The following is an 18,919-nucleotide window of genomic DNA, read 5'->3' on the forward strand; positions in this document are numbered from 1 at the left end:
CATACGGATTACTGTTAATTTATTATGCTGATCTGTTCTGTACGACATCTATTGCACGTCTGTCCGTCCTGGAAGAGGGATCCCTCCTCAGTTGCTCTTCCTGAGGTTTCTACCGTTTTTTTCTCCCCGTTTTTTTGGGGAGTTTTTCCTTATCCGCTGCGAGGGTCATGAGGACAGAGGGATGTCGTATGCTGTAAAGCCCTGTGAGGCAAATTGTGATTTGTGATATTGGGCTTTATAAATAAAATTGATTGATTGAAATTGAACATTGTTTTTAACTAAACATGAAGTGCATCAGATGAATTTAACTTATCATTTGCCTATTATTTACAACTAACTTATTTTTCAATTAAATCACTTATTTATTTACATTCCCATGAACTTTCAAACAAATACAGAATACTTTTAATTTATTCAGGCAAACCTATAAAACACAATACGGCTCCCACAAATTCCTTTCATATTTTATAACATGCATTACTTACAGTCATGTTTGCTGGGTAACAGTCTTCTTCTTCACATCCTTTTGTTACAGCTAAGTTATTTTGGTGCATTATCACCACCAACTGTTAAATAATAATAATAATAATGATAATAATAATAATAATAATAATACATTTTATTTGTAAGCACTTTTACAAATGCTCAAAGACACTTTACAGTAAACAACAACAACAACAAAAAGAACAGGCCGACAGTTTGATATAAATGTTCTGTCCAATTGTTTGACTTTTGATCCCTCTCAGTCTGACTCACATTCTCAATTCTTAAAGGGACATTGTGTAACATTTTCAGTTGTTTATTGGCAAAAATCGATGTCTGCATTCATAAATATATCATCATTGGTGTACTATTACCTCCACTTATAATCTGACTTATTCTAGTAAAAGGAGAATTTCGGATTTGTTTGTACATTGTGCGGGCAAGTTGTCTGAGGAGTTCCATAACATTTCGCCATCTTGAGAATACATCCGCCAGCCAGGGACATACAGCCCCGCCTTCGGCGTTATCGTTGAAAGCCAGGCCAGCGCTACATGACTGAGAAGCCGAAGGAGAGGAGCAAGGGGTGCTTCGCTACTACCCCGGCACTACTGCAGCATAACAAAGTCCCACTCTTTGAGCGTAATGCAGGATTGTGCATATGCAGCATCACGGGATACTGAATCCTCGTCGCAAAAAGGGAATGAAGAAAGCACAAAAGGGAATCAAAAAGGCAACGTGACTGGTAAATTAAAAAAATACGAGGGTCAACATTGGGGTAGCCTTTCCCAGCTGGAGAGAGCTGCTGAAGGAGAAAGGTAATGCAATCACAGGCCAGCGCCAAGCCCGCTAACAGCAACAAGTGGCTCAACCTCACACACCTCATCCCTCTCCTCACATCACTGCGCTGCCGCTAACAGCCTTTCTCCTTCAGCAGCTCTTTCCACCTGGGAAAGGCTACCCCGATGTTGACCCTCGTTTTTTGAATTCGCCGCTCACGTTGCCTTTTTATTTCCCTTTTGCGCTTTCTTGGCGACGAGGATTCCATCTCCCGTGATGCTGCATATGCACGATCCTGCATTATGCTCAAAGAGTGGGACTTTGTTATGCTGCAGTAGTGTCGGGGTTGTAGTGGCGCCACTAACGGCTGCTAACAGCTGTCAGCGGCGCAGTGATGTGACAAGAGGGATGAGGTGTGTGAGGTTGAGCCACTTGTCGCTGTTAGCTGTTAGACGCTGTTAGCGGCGCTGGCCGCTAGCAGCTGTTAGCAGCTGTTAGCCGCTGTTAGCGGCGCAGTGATGTGAGGAGAGGGATGAGGTGTGTGAGATTGAGCCACTTGTCAGCTGTCAAAAGACAAGACGTGATCAGCCAGCATGGTGAGGAACTTGCGTCTCGTGTGTCTGTGTAGGAGCCTGAATGAATACTCCATGTATCGGATAACATAGTTTCATCAATGTTATCATAGCTTTTTGGTACATAGCAGCTACCGTTGTTGCAATACGCGTTTGAAACAGTGAGACACTAGAGTGCGCTATCCGTTTGAATGCAATATATGGTTTCAACGTTAGATGGGAGAAAATTCCTACACACTGTGGCTTTAAGCAAGATTTATACTTCTGTGTTGAATCGATGCCACACCTACAGCTAGGCTCTGCAAATGCTGTAGGTAAGGCATAGGCTCTGCATAGACACATACTCTACACTGTACCCTGACTTGCACCTAGCCAGAAATTTAACAAACCATTTACTTTTATTTTACAGATAAGAAACAATAAATAGAGAAGACAATAAAGCCTCCATAACATCCTGTGTGTGACTAATTCTGGCTTCATGTGAGTGGGAGAAAGTCTGCCAGCTTCTGGGACAATTTAGGCCTGTGCCATGTAAAATGCCAGAATCAGAATCAGAATCAGAAATACTTTATTGATCCCAGAGGGGAAATTATTTATATTACAGGTGCTCCTTGCAAGAAAGGAAAGATACGTGAAAATATAAGAACTTTAAACAGTAGTATTTACAAATATATAGTTCAATAAACAGGAATTATTAACAAACATAAATGTAAATAATATATAACATAACATATATATAATAATAATATAACATATATATATATATATATATATATATATATATATAGATATTGTAAATTGAACAAGATTATTTACACAAACAATATATACAGTCAGGGTGAAATGGGGTTATTGCACAAGTTACATTAGATTATTGCAGTGTGTGTGAAAAAGTCTCAGGGCCACTCAGAGGGAGGAGTTGTACAGTTTGATGGCCACAGGCAGGAATGATTTCCTGTGGCGCTCAGTGGTACATCTTGGTGATATGAGTCTCCCACTGAAAGTACTCTTGTGCCTAACCAGCACATGGTGGAGTGGGTGTGAGACATTGTCCAAGATAGTTCGTAGCTTAGACAGCATCCTCCTCTCTGACACCACCATCAGAGAGTCACACTCCGTTCCCACAGTGTCACTGGCCTTGCGGATCAGTTTGTTGAGTCTGTTGGTGTCCGCCACCCTCAGCTTGCTGCCCCAGCACACAACAGCATAGAGGATAGCACTGGCCACCACGGACTCATAGAAAATCCTGAGCATAGTCCGGCAGATGTTGAAGGACCTCAGTCGCCTCTTCCTGTAGAGAGCGTTAGTGTTCTTAGCCCAGTCCAGTTTATTGTCAATGTGTACCCCCAGGTACTTATAGTCCTCTACAATGTACACACTGACCCCCTGAATGGAAACAGGGGTCACTGTTGTCTTGGTCCTCCTCAGATCCACAGCCAGTTCCTTTGTCTTTGCCACGTTGAGCTGCAGATGGTTTTGCTCACACCATGTGACAAGTTATCCACAACAGCCCTGTACTCATCCTCATCACCCTTGGTGATACATCCAACTATAGCAGAGGTCATCAGAAAACTTCTGAAGATGGCAGGTCTCAGTGCAATAGCTGAAGTCCGTGGTGTAGAGGGTGAAGAGGAAGGGAGAGAGGACAGTCCCCTGCGGGGCCCCGGTATTGCTGACCACTCTGTCTGACACACAGCGTTGCAAGCGCACATACTGTGGTCTGCCAGTCAAGTAGTCTACAATCCAGGACACCAGGGGGGCATCCACCTGCATTGCTGTCAGCTTGTCACCCAGTAGAGCTGGACGGATGGTGTTGAACGCACTAGAGAAGTCAAAAAACATGACCCTCACAGTGCTCGCCGGCTTATCCAAATGGGCGTAGACACGGTTGAGCAGGTAGATGATGGCGTCCTCAACTCCAAGTCGGGGCTGATAGGCGAACTGGAGGGGGTCCAAAAGTGGCTTGACCATGGGCCGGAGCTGCTCCAAGACGAGTCTCTCCAGGGTCTTCATGATGTGGGAGGTCAATGCCACGGGTCTGTAGTCCTTGGAGCCACTGGGACGCGACGTCTTTGGCACAGGAACGAGGCAGGATGTCTTCCACAGCAAGGGGACCCTCTGGAGACTCAGGCTCATGTTGAAGACATGCTGAAGTACTCCACATAGCTGGGGGGCACAGGCTTTGAGCACCCTGGGGCTGACACCATCAGGGCCTGCAGCCTTATTTGAGTGGAGTCTCATCAGCTGTCTTCTCACATGGTCAGCAGTGAAGCACATTGTGGAGGTGATGACACGTGGGGGAGGGGTGTAGTCCTCATGATGGAGAGAGCAGTCAGTCTGACCACGGGGAGAGGAGGTGTGAGGAGGAGGAGGAGGGGGGGTCAAGCAGGAGGGTGTTGAGGTGTGAGAGGGAGGAGTGGGGGAGGAGGGCGGAGTGGGAGATGGTTGACCAAGACAGACAGCAGAAGAGTCAGGGGGGGGATGGGCAGGGCCAGTAGTGTCAAATCTGTTAAAAAACAGATTCAATTCATTGGCCCTGTCCACTCTGCCTTCAACTCCTCTGTGGTTGTTGGTCCTGAAGCCAGTGATGGTCCTCATTCCACTCCAGACCTCTCTCATGTTGTTCTGCTGGAGTTTCCTCTCCAGCTTCCTCCTGTACCTCTCCTTAGCCTCCCTTATCTTCATCTTCAGCTCCCTCTGTATTGTTCTCACCTCCTCCCTGTTACCAGCTCTGAAGGCCCTCTTCTTTGCGTTGAGGATGACTTTGATGTCCTTTGTTACCCACGGTTTGTTATTTGGATAACAATGGACAGTCCTGGCTGGGACAGTGGAGTCCACACAGAAGCTGATGTAGTCCGTGATGCATTCTGTGAGCCCGTCGATGTCCTCCCTATGTGGCTCACAGAGTGCCTGCCAGTCTGTCACACCAAAACAGCCCTGCAGTGTATCATAAGTCTCCTCCGACCATCTCCTCACTGTCCTCATGATCGCAGGCTGGCTTTTGACTAGTGGTACATAGCAGGGGTTGAGGTGCACCAGGTTGTGGTCTGACCTACCCAGAGGGGGGAGGAGGGAGCAGCTGTATGCATTTTTGGGGTTAGCAAACAGCAAGTTCAGTGTTCTCTCCTCTCTGGTAGGACAGCTCACATACTGTGTAAATGTGGGCAATGTTGTTTCCATGGTGACATGGTTGAAGTCACCCGAGATAGCTATGAAGGCACTCAGGTGTTCAGTCTGCAGGCGGGCTATGGCAGAGTAAATGACGTCACATGCCGACGTCGGGTTGGCAGAGGGGGGGATGTAAACAGTTACAATAATGGCATGTGAAAACTCCCTGGGCAAATAATACGGCCTGAGTCCAACAGCAAACAGTTCAATGTCCGGGCAACAGATTTGTTCCTTAATAGAAATATGGTCAGGACTGCACCAGCGGTTATTTACTAGAACGGCAAGCCCCCCTCCTTTGCGCTTACTGCTTTCGATGCAGTCCCTGTCGGCCCGAACAGTCTGAAAGCCGCTGATGGAGATGTTGTTGTCGGGAATGTCCTGGTGAAGCCATGTCTCAGTGAATCACATCAGACTACATTCCCGGTACTCCTTCTGACTCCTGGCGACCGCTGTCAGCTCGTCCATCTTATTTGCCAGCGACCTCACGTTGCCCATGACGAGAGAGGGGAGACACGGCTTATATCTTCTCTTCTCCATAAGCCTCCGTTGTCTCAACCCTGCTTTTTTCCGCCGCTGTTTACTTCCTCCCCTGCATCCTCTGTGTGTTTTCCTCCACAGTTCAGCTGGTATCTCCGATGTTCCGGCCGCCAAGCCGGCCGGCCTCAGCGCGATCAGCTGATCTCTGGAGTAAACAATGCGGCCATGAAGTTATTGCGCAATGGTGCCGGGTCCGAATGAAATAAGTAATTCCAGAGTGAGGAAAACGAGCACAACTCTCTCAATCAGCATGTTTGGAGAGGGCGCAGTTTCAAAATGACAGTCACAAAAAAGCAAGCACAAATACCAAACTTAATAAAGCAAAAAAATAAGAAAACTGAGAAAACAAGCAGGAGCGACTGCAACAGGCTGCACGCGCAGGCGCAGGCGCAGGCGCATGCGCACTAGCATGCCGTAAGCTTATGCGGTAACACTTTATATTAAGGTACTGTAATAAGCGCTAATTAATGCTTAATAAGCACAAATTAACAGTAACAACGGTATAAGATGCTTATTAACATTAATAAGACTAGACTAGGTGTTTATTACAGCATAACTGACTAAGTTATTATTGCTTATAGGAGCATTATTAGCACTTAATAGAAACTTTGGTAACAGTTTATAAACCTATACTAAATATTAATAAGATTGATTGATTGATTGATTGATTGATTGGGTGATCAATAAAAGATACATACAACTGCACCGTAGTCATTGTACATTAAAAATCACCAAGGATACAACACAATAAAGCCCAAAGGCTTATTTCCATTGTGGTCCTTTGAAGAACATTAAACACGCCACACGACAAACAGCAGAAACATCAACAATACATCGAACAAAACAATACACTCAACACATAAGCATCAATGTCAAACCTGCTCATGCTCTCGTTGTCACAGATGTTAAAACTTAATGTAATGTACTACATAGTATTTTGTAACCATTTCTTTAAGGCTACTTTAAAAGCATTCATTGAAGCACTCAGTTTCAGATTTGTGGGCAGATTATTCCATTGCACTGCTGCACTGTAGAGAAAAGGGTTTTTGCCCATTAGAGTTTTGAAACGAACAGGAATAAAATTTGTCAGGCTACCTCTTGTAGAGTATCTGTGATTGTCTCTTGACAACAAGAAGTAGTTGATTAAAAATTCTGGGGCCAAATTATTAACAATTTTGTAAGTGAGCAGCATCTTAACATATAAAGTTCTTTTCTCTACAGTCAACCAGTTAAGCTTTTTAAAATGTGAAGCATCCAGATGTAAACATGAATGAACCTTCAATATAACCCTTATCAGTTTATTTTGAGCCTTTTGTAGTTTGGTTTTGAGATATTGTGATAATCCAGTGTACCAAGATGCGGCAGCGTAATCAAAATGACATTGAATTAGAGCTCCAGCTACTGTATGAAGAGCTGAGCTGTCCAGAAAGGCAGCTTTTCTGGCTAAAAAATTAAGTCTTTGATTTATCTTGGTGAGGGCTTTTAAAGCCATAGCTTCACTTGATAGAAACCTGTCTAAATTGCAGCCCAGATAGTTAACATTTTCTTTATTAATCTGCAACTTTGGCCAAAAAACCTGGAGACCTAGCTAGTTAGTTTTTTATTTTAGAACCAAAAGAATGGCTTCAATTTTTCCCAAATGTAGGGACAGCTTATTATCTGATAGCCATCGACTTACATTTTAAAGTTCCTCACTAAGAGTGTTTTCGACCATAGATTTATTCTTATGCGCTACCATTAAAACTGCATCATCAGCATACAAAAACAAACTACATGAGGCAGCTGCTTTTAAGTCATTTATATACAATAGAAAAAATAGAGGGCCAAGAATACTTCCTTGTGGCACCCCACATTCTATACTTCTTGACTCTGAAAGGGTCCCATTTATATCCACCAATTGAGTGCGATTTGTTAGGTATGAATTTACCCATTTCAGAGTTGTCCCACTAAAACCCATGGCTTTCAATTTCATTATTAAAATGGTATAATCTACTGTATCAAAAGCTTTCTGCAAATCCAGCATGACCATACCACAAAACTTCCCTTCATCCACTTCTCTTCTGATCAGGTCCGTTAAGTACAGCAAGCAAGATTCAGTAGAGTAGTTTTTCCTAAAGCCTGACTGTAGTTCATATATGAGGTTACTATTTGAGATGTATTCATTTATCTGTTCCTGTATGATTCTTTCGAAATTTTTTGAAAGAGCACTTACAATAGATACTGGTCTATAGTTGCTTGGATCACACTTGCTTCCTTTTTTGTGTAGTAGTGTGTAGTTACTCTTGCCATTTTCAGTTCATCTCGAACTTTACTTGATTGAATTAACAGATTGATTATGAGTAATAAAAGGAGTAATCACTTCTGCCGAATCTCTAAGAAATCTTGCTGGTAATTGATCTAGCCCTGTGCCTTTATTGGGATTCAATCCACTAAGCATTTTAAGAATCACTGCATCTGAAACTTCAGAGAAAAAAAATGAATTAGGCTTAATTTCCTTAGAAATCTTTCTTAGCTTTATTGGCCATTCTGTGTATCTCGTTTCTCAGGCTCTTATACTTTTGAAAATTGGCTTGGTCTTTTGTCCGCTTGAACTCTGCATAACTTGCATTTCTTAATCTAATGGTCTTTAATATGTCATCGTTAATCCATGCTTCAGATCTCTGTTTAATTCTTACTGTTTTTATTGGAGCCAACCTATTTAGAATGTCTAAAAATTTTGTTTTAAACAGACAAAAAGCTTTTTCAACGTCCTGACATTCTAATACTTGAGAAAAATCTGTATGTTTTAGACTCTTGGCGAAAGTATCTTTGCTGTATCTTTTTAAGCTTCTCAATCTCACAGAATTATGATGTTTATACACAGGTTTTTTTTTACCTTCCTTGAAAGATAGATGATAATATGATCACTCAAGCTGTAACTTACTACTCCTCTTTGATCACTCAATAATGGTTTCAGTGGTACAGGTAACACGTGTTGGTTCATCCATCAACTGAGTAAGCCCAGATACTCGGCAGAAATTATTATATGCTTTATATGAAGAAGTGTCCTTTTTTAAAATGTCAGTGTTCAGGTCACCCAATAATATGACATCAGAGCTTGTGATATTGTTTGCACAGATGTCCTAAAGTATTTCATAGAAATGATTTTGGTCCGGGGGCCTATAACAAACGCCGACCAATATTGGTTTACTTTCAGCAAAAAAGATATATCCAACCATACAGACTCTAAATCTTCGTGATAAATGTCCGTTCTAAAATTAAAGACAATGTCAATCCTCACAAAGACACAAACCCCTCCACCATTACGATTTCTATCTTTTCTTATGATTGAGTAATTTTCTAATTCAACTTCTGAGTCATTCACTGAACTGTCCAGCCATGTTTCTGAGAATGATAAAATATCTGGCTTACTTTGAGCAGCAAGCAAGTGGATTTCATGGATTTTGGAAGCAGACTCCGAATGTTTCAATGGAGCACATGTAAACCTCTTGATGAGAAGATATGTTCCAGGTCAGTGATGTCCTTTGTTGAGACATCCTTTCCGTGTTGTATTAGCCTGGGTGATGTGGAGCATGATGTTGCATCTGTCAAGTCACTTGTTTAGTGACAACAGGGATCACTTGGTTAGTGACAACAGGAATCACTTGGTTAGTGACAACAGTAATCAGTGAGCATTGACAATTTATGAGTGGTAAGGGGAGGATCAGTGAATGTGGTAGTGCCATATGAAGCTGGCAGGGGGCACTGTGATCAGTAGTGTCCAAAAGTGAGGGGGGAGAGAAAGTGGGTGATTGCGTGCAGTTGGGTGTGTTTGCTGTCAGTCAAGCGGAGGTGGGAGCTCGACATGACTTCACAGTCAGATCAATATTAATTGATAATAGCCGTGATCCTTCTTGGTTAGGGTGCAGACCGTCCCTGCCAAACAACCGAGGTCTGCCGAGGAAGGTGGTAAAGTTGTAAACATAAGGAATATTCGTGTTCAGACATTAACTCTTCAGCCACAGGTGGAGCTGGCGGAGACGGCTGGTGGTGACATCACCGAAGCAAAGTGGGGGAAGCGGGCCAGAAATAATTACCTGCTTCCCAGTGTCCAGCAGGCTGTCCATCAGGTGGACGAAGTCCTTCTTCAGAAGCTCTGACTTTTCCTGTTTTAAGTCGTTTATGCCAGCCTCAGTAGCCATCGTGGAGGCAGAGGTGTGCTGGGCTGTAACCTGCAGGGCGGCAGATGTTATGTCCCTGACGGTGGCACCAGAGTGGCAGAAGGTCTGACCGTCGCGTACTGCTACATGTCTGACCATGGAGGATCCCACAATCAACACCGAGGGAGGGCGCTGTACTTGGGCACGGACACCTGACCTCCTGGAGGTGTGTCGGTGGCGCAATGGTGCCTGCTGTAGATGACCCTTGTGTCGCTGGGCCCCATCCGCTTCAAATTCAGACGAAGTGGGGTACCAGGCCGGGAACCCCGGCCATTTGTCTGATGGAAAACAGGACTGGTTGGAGGAATGGGAGCCGGTGCAGAGTGGGAGCTTGCACCCACAGGAGGGAATTCCTGCACACTCAGGACGTCAAACCTGTTGGCCAGCTGCAAGTCCAGGGATGACAGAGGAAGGGACCGGCGAACAGCACCGTTGCCTTTTAGTCACCACTGACCAGGGCACTGGGTCCGGTTTGCGTCCATTTCATTATTGCCGCTGAGATGCCGTGGCTCTGTTTGGATTGGACAGAGGGTGGAGGTCTTGGGCTTTTCACCTTGGAGGTACCAACAGGTCTCAGGTTGTGTTGAGACTGTCACAGGACCTGGGGGGTCGGCAGTAATGGAGCCGGTGTTGAAAGTGGTGTCGTTGTTGGACGTGTTTCGGTTACTGCATCCGGCGGACTTAAGGAGTGATATATGTTTTGCCTGAGATGAGGCGACAGAAGAGAAGTCCATGAGCAGTTTGTCCTTTTCTTTGAGATCTGACCACAGATCAGATCTCAATGGGGATGTCATCCTTCAGCTTTGATAAGGTAGGAAGGCACGACTCACACACAGCTGACATGTCAGAAAGGTTGGTAAATCGGTCACAAAAGTGAAAAAAATACGACCGAGATGAATCAGGAGAGACTTTAGCAATAGCCGAAAAATCCAGCAAGGTCTCTCCTAATCTTTGTCCAGCAGTCCCATTTACACAAACCAGTGTAAAATACAGACGAGTTAGATTTTTGTTTAAAAGCAGCGTTTCGCTGGTGTGGTTTGGTGTGTGCCTGCGAGGAGCAGTCACGGCTCAACTTATCCTCCAAAGTCTTTAAAAGTACAAGTCCGATGACTGAAATTTCTCATCCAGTAAATGGACACGCTTTAATAGAACAAGCTTCTTGTACAAGGTGTATAAAAAGACGCCAAAAAGGTTTAAAAATTGGACAAATACTTAACTTGCAAGAGCTGCACACGGGAGCTGGTCATGCACACGTCATTACCAAAGTTACGTGACATCATAGGAGCACCATGCACAGGAAGACAGGGTCTTGGAACCTCCCATTTCCAACAGTGGAGGAAGGCAGGAACCAGTGACAGAAGAGCCATGATTCAAGAGGAGGTACGGAACCTGGAGGAGGAAGGACGAAGGTCAAGGGCAGTGGAGCTAATTTCCCAAGGAGCCTGGACGAAATGGGACCTCCCCGAGAGGAAGATCACTTGGACGGACCTATGGAGACTGGAGCCATTCCGCATCTCTTTCCTGCTGAGATCAGTGTATGACACACTCCCAGCCCCAGCAAACTTGCATAAGTGGGGCATGAGAGAGGAGCCATTGTGCAAGCTTTGTGGAGAGAGGGGCACCATGGCACACATCTTGTCCGGGTGTAAAACAGCACTCACCCAAGGAAGGTACAGGTGGCGCCATGACAAGGTGCTCATGACACTCGCTAACACCTTAGAGCAGGAGAGAAAGAAGAAACGCCAACCACTTCGGAAAACAACATCAGTCCAGTTCGTAAGGGAGGGGGAAAAGCCACCAACCACAGCAACAACAAGAACCAGTCTGCTACAAAAGGCCCAATCATGGGAAATGAAGGTCGACCTGGGAGGAAGACTGCAGTTCCCCCAGATTGTCCAGACAACCCTGAGGCCGGATGTGGTACTATGGTCTGAAGAGGCAAAAAAAAAAAAAAAAGATCATCCTCATAGAACTTACAGTCCCATGGGAAGAGGGGTGTGAACAGGCCGTTGAAAGGAAGAGCGCCAAATACCAAGACCTTCTGCATGACTGTAGGGGGAAAGGATGGCAGTCATGGCTGTTCCTGGTCGAGGTCGGCTGTAGAGGTTTCCCTGCCCAGTCAATTTGGAGAATGCTCACAGCCATTGGAATGACAGGGAAGGAGAGAAAGACAGCAGCTCGCAGGATGGGGGAGGCAGCAGAAAGAGCCTCTTGCTGGTTATGGTGCAGGAGAGAGAAGTTAAGCTGGAAGCCAGGAGGAGATGGGCAGTGACTTGGCCACCACTGCCGACCCACCACTGGGAGGGTGTCGTGGTTAAGGGTCGAAAAAAGGGTCAGATGTATTTGTAATTAACATTAATGAGACTATAAGAAGTTAATATAAATGCCATACTACGGTTAATAAATGCTTAATTATGCACTTATTAATAGTAAATAATGATTCTTTGCAGCTACCGGATCTAAAGTGTGAACAGTGTCGTATAAACGTTAATAAACTATTAATATGCACTTATTAACAGCTCATAATGCGTCTTTGCAGCTACTGGATCTGAAGTGGGAACAGTGTTGTATAAAGCTTAATAAATTGTTAATATGCACTTATTAACAGCTCATAATGCATCTTTGCAGCTGCTGGATCTAAAGTGGGAACAGTGTCGTATAAAGGTTAATAAATTATTAATATGCACTTATTAACAGTAAAGGTTAATAAATTATTAATATGCACTTATTAACAGCTCATGATGCATCTTTGCAGCTACTGGATCTAAAGTGGGAACAGTGTCTTGTTGACATTCATAAACTCTTTATTATGCACTCACTGAAGTTAATAATTCTGTTAATTATGCACCTATTGCAACATCCAGATATCAGTCATTATTTCAACATTAAAGAATTCTGATGCATTCTTTTCACTCTAGTATGTTATTTTTTTTTAGCAAAGGATCATGGGAATCTCATTTCCTCAAAATGGCATACTAAGACAAACATGAGTTATTTGAACTTAAACATTTGAGCAGAGAGATTCAGAGTTAGCTGCTTTATTCACTCGTGATGAGAATTCAGCTTACCAATGGTGGTGAAAACACAACATAAGGACATATTTCCTTTTCATATTGATTTTTAATGCAACCACTATTGTCAAAAACAGGAAAAAAGGATTGGAAACCCTAATAGTTGCGTTCTAAAAAAAATGACAGATCTGAGTTAATTTGGCTTTTTCAAAAGTTTTGTTACTTAGATTAACTGTTCGGGAATACAGTGTTCCACAAAGCTCCCTGTAACCCATCAGTTTTCTGAAAGTGAGTGACAAAAGTCTCAATATCGGCCAGGCCAAAGGTCACCATCTGCAATGTCAGCCCATCCCTAGTAGTAGTAGTAGTAGTATGTTTTATTCAGTCATCATCATCACCACATACAACATAGGAACATACACAGATTTTCACAACAACAATAATAATCATAAATATAAACATTCTAGGTAACACACAAAAAATGCTAATTAATATACGATGGTAATGACTGAAAAGGTATAGGCTGAAGCATAATGCTTATATTTGCCTACCCTACATAAATCCTAAATTAAGCTACCCATCAAACATCATTTATATGAAAAAAGAAAAAAAGAAAAAACTATTCCATTATAACTCTCAAAAAAAGCCTTAACAACCATTTGTTTAAAAATCAACAATGAGTTACACATTCGTAAATTTAAGTCAGCATCATTCCAAAATCTAACCCCAACAACAGAAATACATCTTCTTTTAATTCCCTTCTTAGCTTTTGGGACAGTAAACTTAGAAACATCTCTTAAACCATATTTCCCCTCCCGCACAGAAAAGAATCTTTGTACTGTATCCGGCAATGACTTTGTTTTTACTCTGTACATTATTTGCATTATTTTAAAAAAAAATTTCAAAACATGTGACTTCATGAACAATGGATTTGTGTGATCATAATAACCAGCCTTATTGATAAGACGAATAGCTTGTTTTTGTAACACAATTATTGAGTTGATAGCTGTTTTAAAAGTTGATCCGCACAGTTCTACACAGTATGACATATATGGAAGTATAAGTGAACAATAAATAATATACAAGCATTTATAATTTAGTATATCCTTAGATTTATACAGGATTGCTATTGATTTTGATATTTTACTTTTTATATAATCAATATGTTGTCTCCATGTTAATTTATCATCTATCACTACCCCGAGGAACTTAGTCTCAAAAACTCTTTCAATTTTATCATTACAAATCTTTAACTCAATGTCCCCATCTCTTTTTGTTCTATTTCCAAAAACTATAAATTTAGTTTTCTTTATATTAAGCGACAATTTATTTACATCAAACCAACATTTTAAAATCTCAAGTTCCCTCTCTACAGCAAACAAAAGCTCCTTTAAATGTTTTCCAGAGTAAAATAAATTTGTGTCATCTGCAAAAATTACAAATTTTAATAGATCTGTAACCTTACAAATGTCATTGATATAAAGTAAAAATAATTTTGGACCAATCACCGAACCCTGCGGTACCCCACAAGTGACCTCCTTAAATCCTGACACTCTCAAAGAGAAGGCTCAGAATTAAACCCATAAACACATTTAATCTAACTTCCCTTGTTTTTAATCCACAGCCTAAAAATGAAATACTCTCACAATGGTTTCACAAGAAATAAAACACTCACACACTGGGCCTGATACAAACTTCAATTGCCAAAATGTACGAAATGCTCCTTTAACCTTACTGACAGAGAGGAATGAAGTCAGGCTATGGCGTTATCAAATCAGCAGGAGTTAGCATGAACATGACGCAGCCTATATCCATTAGCCTGTACAACATAACACAGAGCTCATCGATGCTCCTTACCCCCAATTTCCACCAGATGCATGTTGGTTGCATCTGCGCTCCGGCACCGCAGCGAAGCCGATAGGATTCAATTCTAGTCAATGTGTGTGTTTCCACTAGCTGCGGCTGTGCTGCATTCTGGCTCCGTCTCAGCTGCGGCACTCCGGAGCCCTCCGCAACAGATACGCACAACTTCTATTTTTGCCGGACGCTGGCAATAGAATCCAGCTGCAGCCCCGGAGCAGAAGCCCCTGACGTGACAAAAGCCTCCGGCTTGCCGGAAGTGCCCCTGGCATGACAGAAGTGACTTTTCTCTTTTTTTAACAACTTTTTTAAGTAAAATTGCTTAACATAGCGTCTATGAATTGATGAATTGTCCATTTATTTTACCTTTATTTAATCATACAAGTCAACTTTGTTTTTTGTTGTTTGTTTTTGACCACCACGCAACGTTCAAACCATCAATAAAAGAAGCTGCGCTCAGTGGGCGCTCCTTCTATATTAATATTCATATGCTTCGTTAACTACGACCTTTATTCATTTAGGTCGGGCCTTTCAAACTACAAATATTTCACCATTCAATATGAGAAATCAATGCTAACATTCAAAAATAGCTGACTGTTACCCTATTTCGTGTGTAAGTGTGCACAATGAAGAGACAAAAGTCAGTTTGATAAACTTTATTTTCAAATTTCCACAAACAATATCTGATGGCCAGTCCGCTTCTCCTGGCAGCCTGCAAGAGACAGAAAAGACGATGAGCACATAACTTCAAGAAACAAATCCCAACTTCACCACTGTATTTTTATTTTTGTTTAGCATTTCAGCTGTCTTTTAGCCAGATTGAAATGTAATTAATTAATTCATTTAGTGTTGTAATGGCCTGACCTCCGCGGTCCTCTTCGCTCCCCTCACCCACACTTGATCACCCGTTCTGGGATACATAGTGTCGGCCCGCCTGGCCTGACCTCCGCGCTCCTCTCCGCTCCCCTCACCCACACTTCAGCACCCGTTCTGCGATATACAGTGTCGGCCTGCCCGACCTCCAGGCCGGTGGGCCGCGGAGGTCAGGCCCGGGCGGGACCATTGGTGAGTGGATCCCAAGTCTCGAGCCCTGCCCTCGCCACTCACCTCTTCTAACGGTCACAGAATAAACAACATAGCTATTTTCTGCCAATTTATTCCAGTTAGCTTACCTGAAACCTACTGCGTTGAGATGCTGTGTCCTGCGAGCTCAGTTCCAAACAAAGACCGCGACAATTCTATCCAGCAAAACAAGTCACTTCCGTCATGCCAGGGGCACTTCCGGCAAGCCAGAGGCTTGTGTCACGTCAGGGGCTTCTACTCCGGGGCTGCAGCTGGATGCTACTCGACGCCGGAGCACAACGCAGCAATTCAGCACAGAGCAGATCATGCGGGGCAGGAAGTCGTGCACAGAAATAAAATAAAACATCCGGTTAATTTTCAAAATAAAATACACAGTGTTCATGGCGGATAATATTTCCCTGCACTACACATTGAAAACTACATAATGGGCAGAGGCAGGCCTGAAGTCAACAGGTCAGAGGTTTTCAGACATCATTTCACCCCGTTGACACCATGGACGAGGAGATATTAATCATGGCAGTGCACCGAGATGTCTTCCAGCGGAGCTGCACCGTTCCGCACAGCAAACGCAGCCGGTGGGTATAGACGGACAGCGGAGCACGCAATGGATAACCAGCACTGTTCCACAACGGACATGCATCCAGTGCATGCATCCAGTGTCCAGCGTAACACATTCACTCTGCTCATCCTGCTTCACACATTTACTGTCACTCTTGTATCTCAACCATGTGCATCTTCACACACATTTCACTCACTTTAACTCACACAGAACGCCATTAGCGACGCACTTAGCTACCGAAGCTATTTCTAGTGGCACCCTACACGAGCCGCGACACACACACACTGCTAAAACATACTACTAGTATCTGGGTGTTCATTATACTCAGCTTACCTGTAGGAAATTTAGAAACATGACTGGCTGCTAGTTCAAGCATGACCTTCATCTCTGTAGCTAAAGTTGCTAGCCTAATTATTACTGACAATGAACCGAGTACACCTCTTCTGATAACCTGTAACGTTACCGACATTATCATAAACATCCAAATTTAGGACACACAGTCACATTTTATAACTTTGTAAGGCCATCATGTACATGATTAGCTGAGTTGCTAGTGTTAGCTATCGCAAAGAACTAGAACTAGCTAAAAATCAACAACTAACATTAGCCTATAGCCTACTTTAACAAACTAACTTACCACAGGAGCAGAAACAGATGAAACATCGCCTTCAGAGTCCCGAAGCCAAGTGTCGCATCCTACTCCAGCTGGAGCGGCACTGGAGGGGCTTGCATCAGTTGTTTCAACCATCTCAGCATTGCCAGGTTCTGTGCTGTGATGAGGAGTGGAGTAGCCTGAGTGTCAGACTGAAGCTCCCAGAACCTTCAGTCCGACATGGCTTCCATTGAAGGCGATTTACAAGGGGGAGGGAATTTGATTTTTCCCTAACCAATCAGTAAAGATCAACGACTCACCCAGAATCTGACGTCATTAGTATCCATGCCTCGGGGGTGCCGAAAACAAGCGAGCATTGCCCGTTTAAAATGTCTCCGTCGTCGTGCACGCCCAGCTGCATCGCCGTTAAATCCAGTTTAGCAGCTTCCTTAATTTGGTCCTCCATTAACGCGAGTAGTGGCGAAATACCTCGATAGCATCGTTAATGTGGTCTGTAGGATCTGTAGCAGTCGCCATTGTTGCTATCCTTACCAGTTACCCACCGGCGTACAGCTTGACATCAGCGTGGCGCTGATTGGCTAATTGCTAGACCCCCGGCGTTCACTGGTCCGTCCATCGTTTGGACGAGATAAATCGCAAATTCATTGAAGTATGCCAGACCAGAGATGCAAGCCTACTCAGTTGAGTGGGCGGGGTCTATGGTCTGGAACCAGGCTAGGAGTGGAGAGCATACTTTAGCTGGCGAGTGGCATCCAGCGTGACCGTCATGCAGTGAGTTGAGTTCCGTGTGTGTGCATGTGCGCTCGTGTGGAGCCAGATCAGGTGCAGCAAAAGCCACTGTATTTTTGCTGTTCATAAGTTTTTATTGAAATTATTCGAGTGACAAAAGCGACGACAAGTGCTCTGACTGGTTAACTGGTGCTTATTAAGCATTTATTACAGTACCTTAATATAAAGTGTTACTGCTTATGCTAATTGGCATGTTGTCTTTGTGGGGAAAATGTGTCTAGCAAAAGACAAGTGTGTGACATTGTGTTCTTGTGTTTGATATTGGGTGCAGTTACGTGATGGCTTCTCATTCGGAATGAAATAAATCTGAATGAAATCATTTGGAGTTCCAGGTATTTTACATGGGAAATATTCATTCCGAATCAGGGTTTACACGGGAGATCAGTTTAATCGCCTTTTAATCGCCAAGTCCGAACTGTTTTGTCCACAGAACAGGCTACTCCTCATTGAAAATGAAATAAAAACAAAGTATAATGATAACTATAGCAGCATCCTATGCTTCAAAACTATTTAAGGTTTTTCGCCAGAAAAACCAGCATGTTTAGTACTTTTTCCGGCCGGAGCAGGGCACGTAGTGGATTGACAACTTTGCTCGCGGTGCTGGCTGGTTCGGGTTGCGCTTCTCCCTCCTTCACTCTGATGGTCACTGGACCTGCTGCTGCTGCTGCTGCTGCTTGCAGAAGTTGTGAAGTTGTTTTTTTCTTTTTGGGACAAACTTTCTTGATGCACGGCTTGCCATCTTTTCTTCTCTTTCTCGCGTCCGAGCTGTCACGTGACGACGTCACATCCAAAAACTTTATCAAATGTCATCTCCTGACAACAGTTCACGGCAGTTATAAGAGAAACATATAGCCTACTATTAGTTTTAAATTGTAATAGTATTAAATTGAAAACTCAACCACACATACATAGGTGCTGGACAAACACTAATTATTTATGCATTAAATATATTATAATTAAGCAATATCACACTCGAGCTCGTGATGTTGTACTGTGATATCGTCACGGCTGTGATTCGGTCGAAGACACGAGGCAGGTCGGTCGTAGAACTTCGGCACTTGGCCTGCGGCCTCGTGCCTACGACTGAATCACAGCCGTGACGATATCACAGTACAACATCACGAGCTCGAGTGTGATATTGCTTTTATACAACAGTTCAACAGTTAAATTAAATAAAAAGATTAAGAAATGTTGAAAAATGAGGACAAAATAGATAATTTAAGCATTTTATTTGTCTTCCGCCAACAAAAATAGTTCCCTCAGGACTC

The sequence above is a fragment of the Epinephelus moara genome, chromosome 12, assembly GCF_006386435.1.
Source record: "Epinephelus moara isolate mb chromosome 12, YSFRI_EMoa_1.0, whole genome shotgun sequence".
Taxonomy (NCBI): domain Eukaryota; kingdom Metazoa; phylum Chordata; class Actinopteri; order Perciformes; family Serranidae; genus Epinephelus; species Epinephelus moara.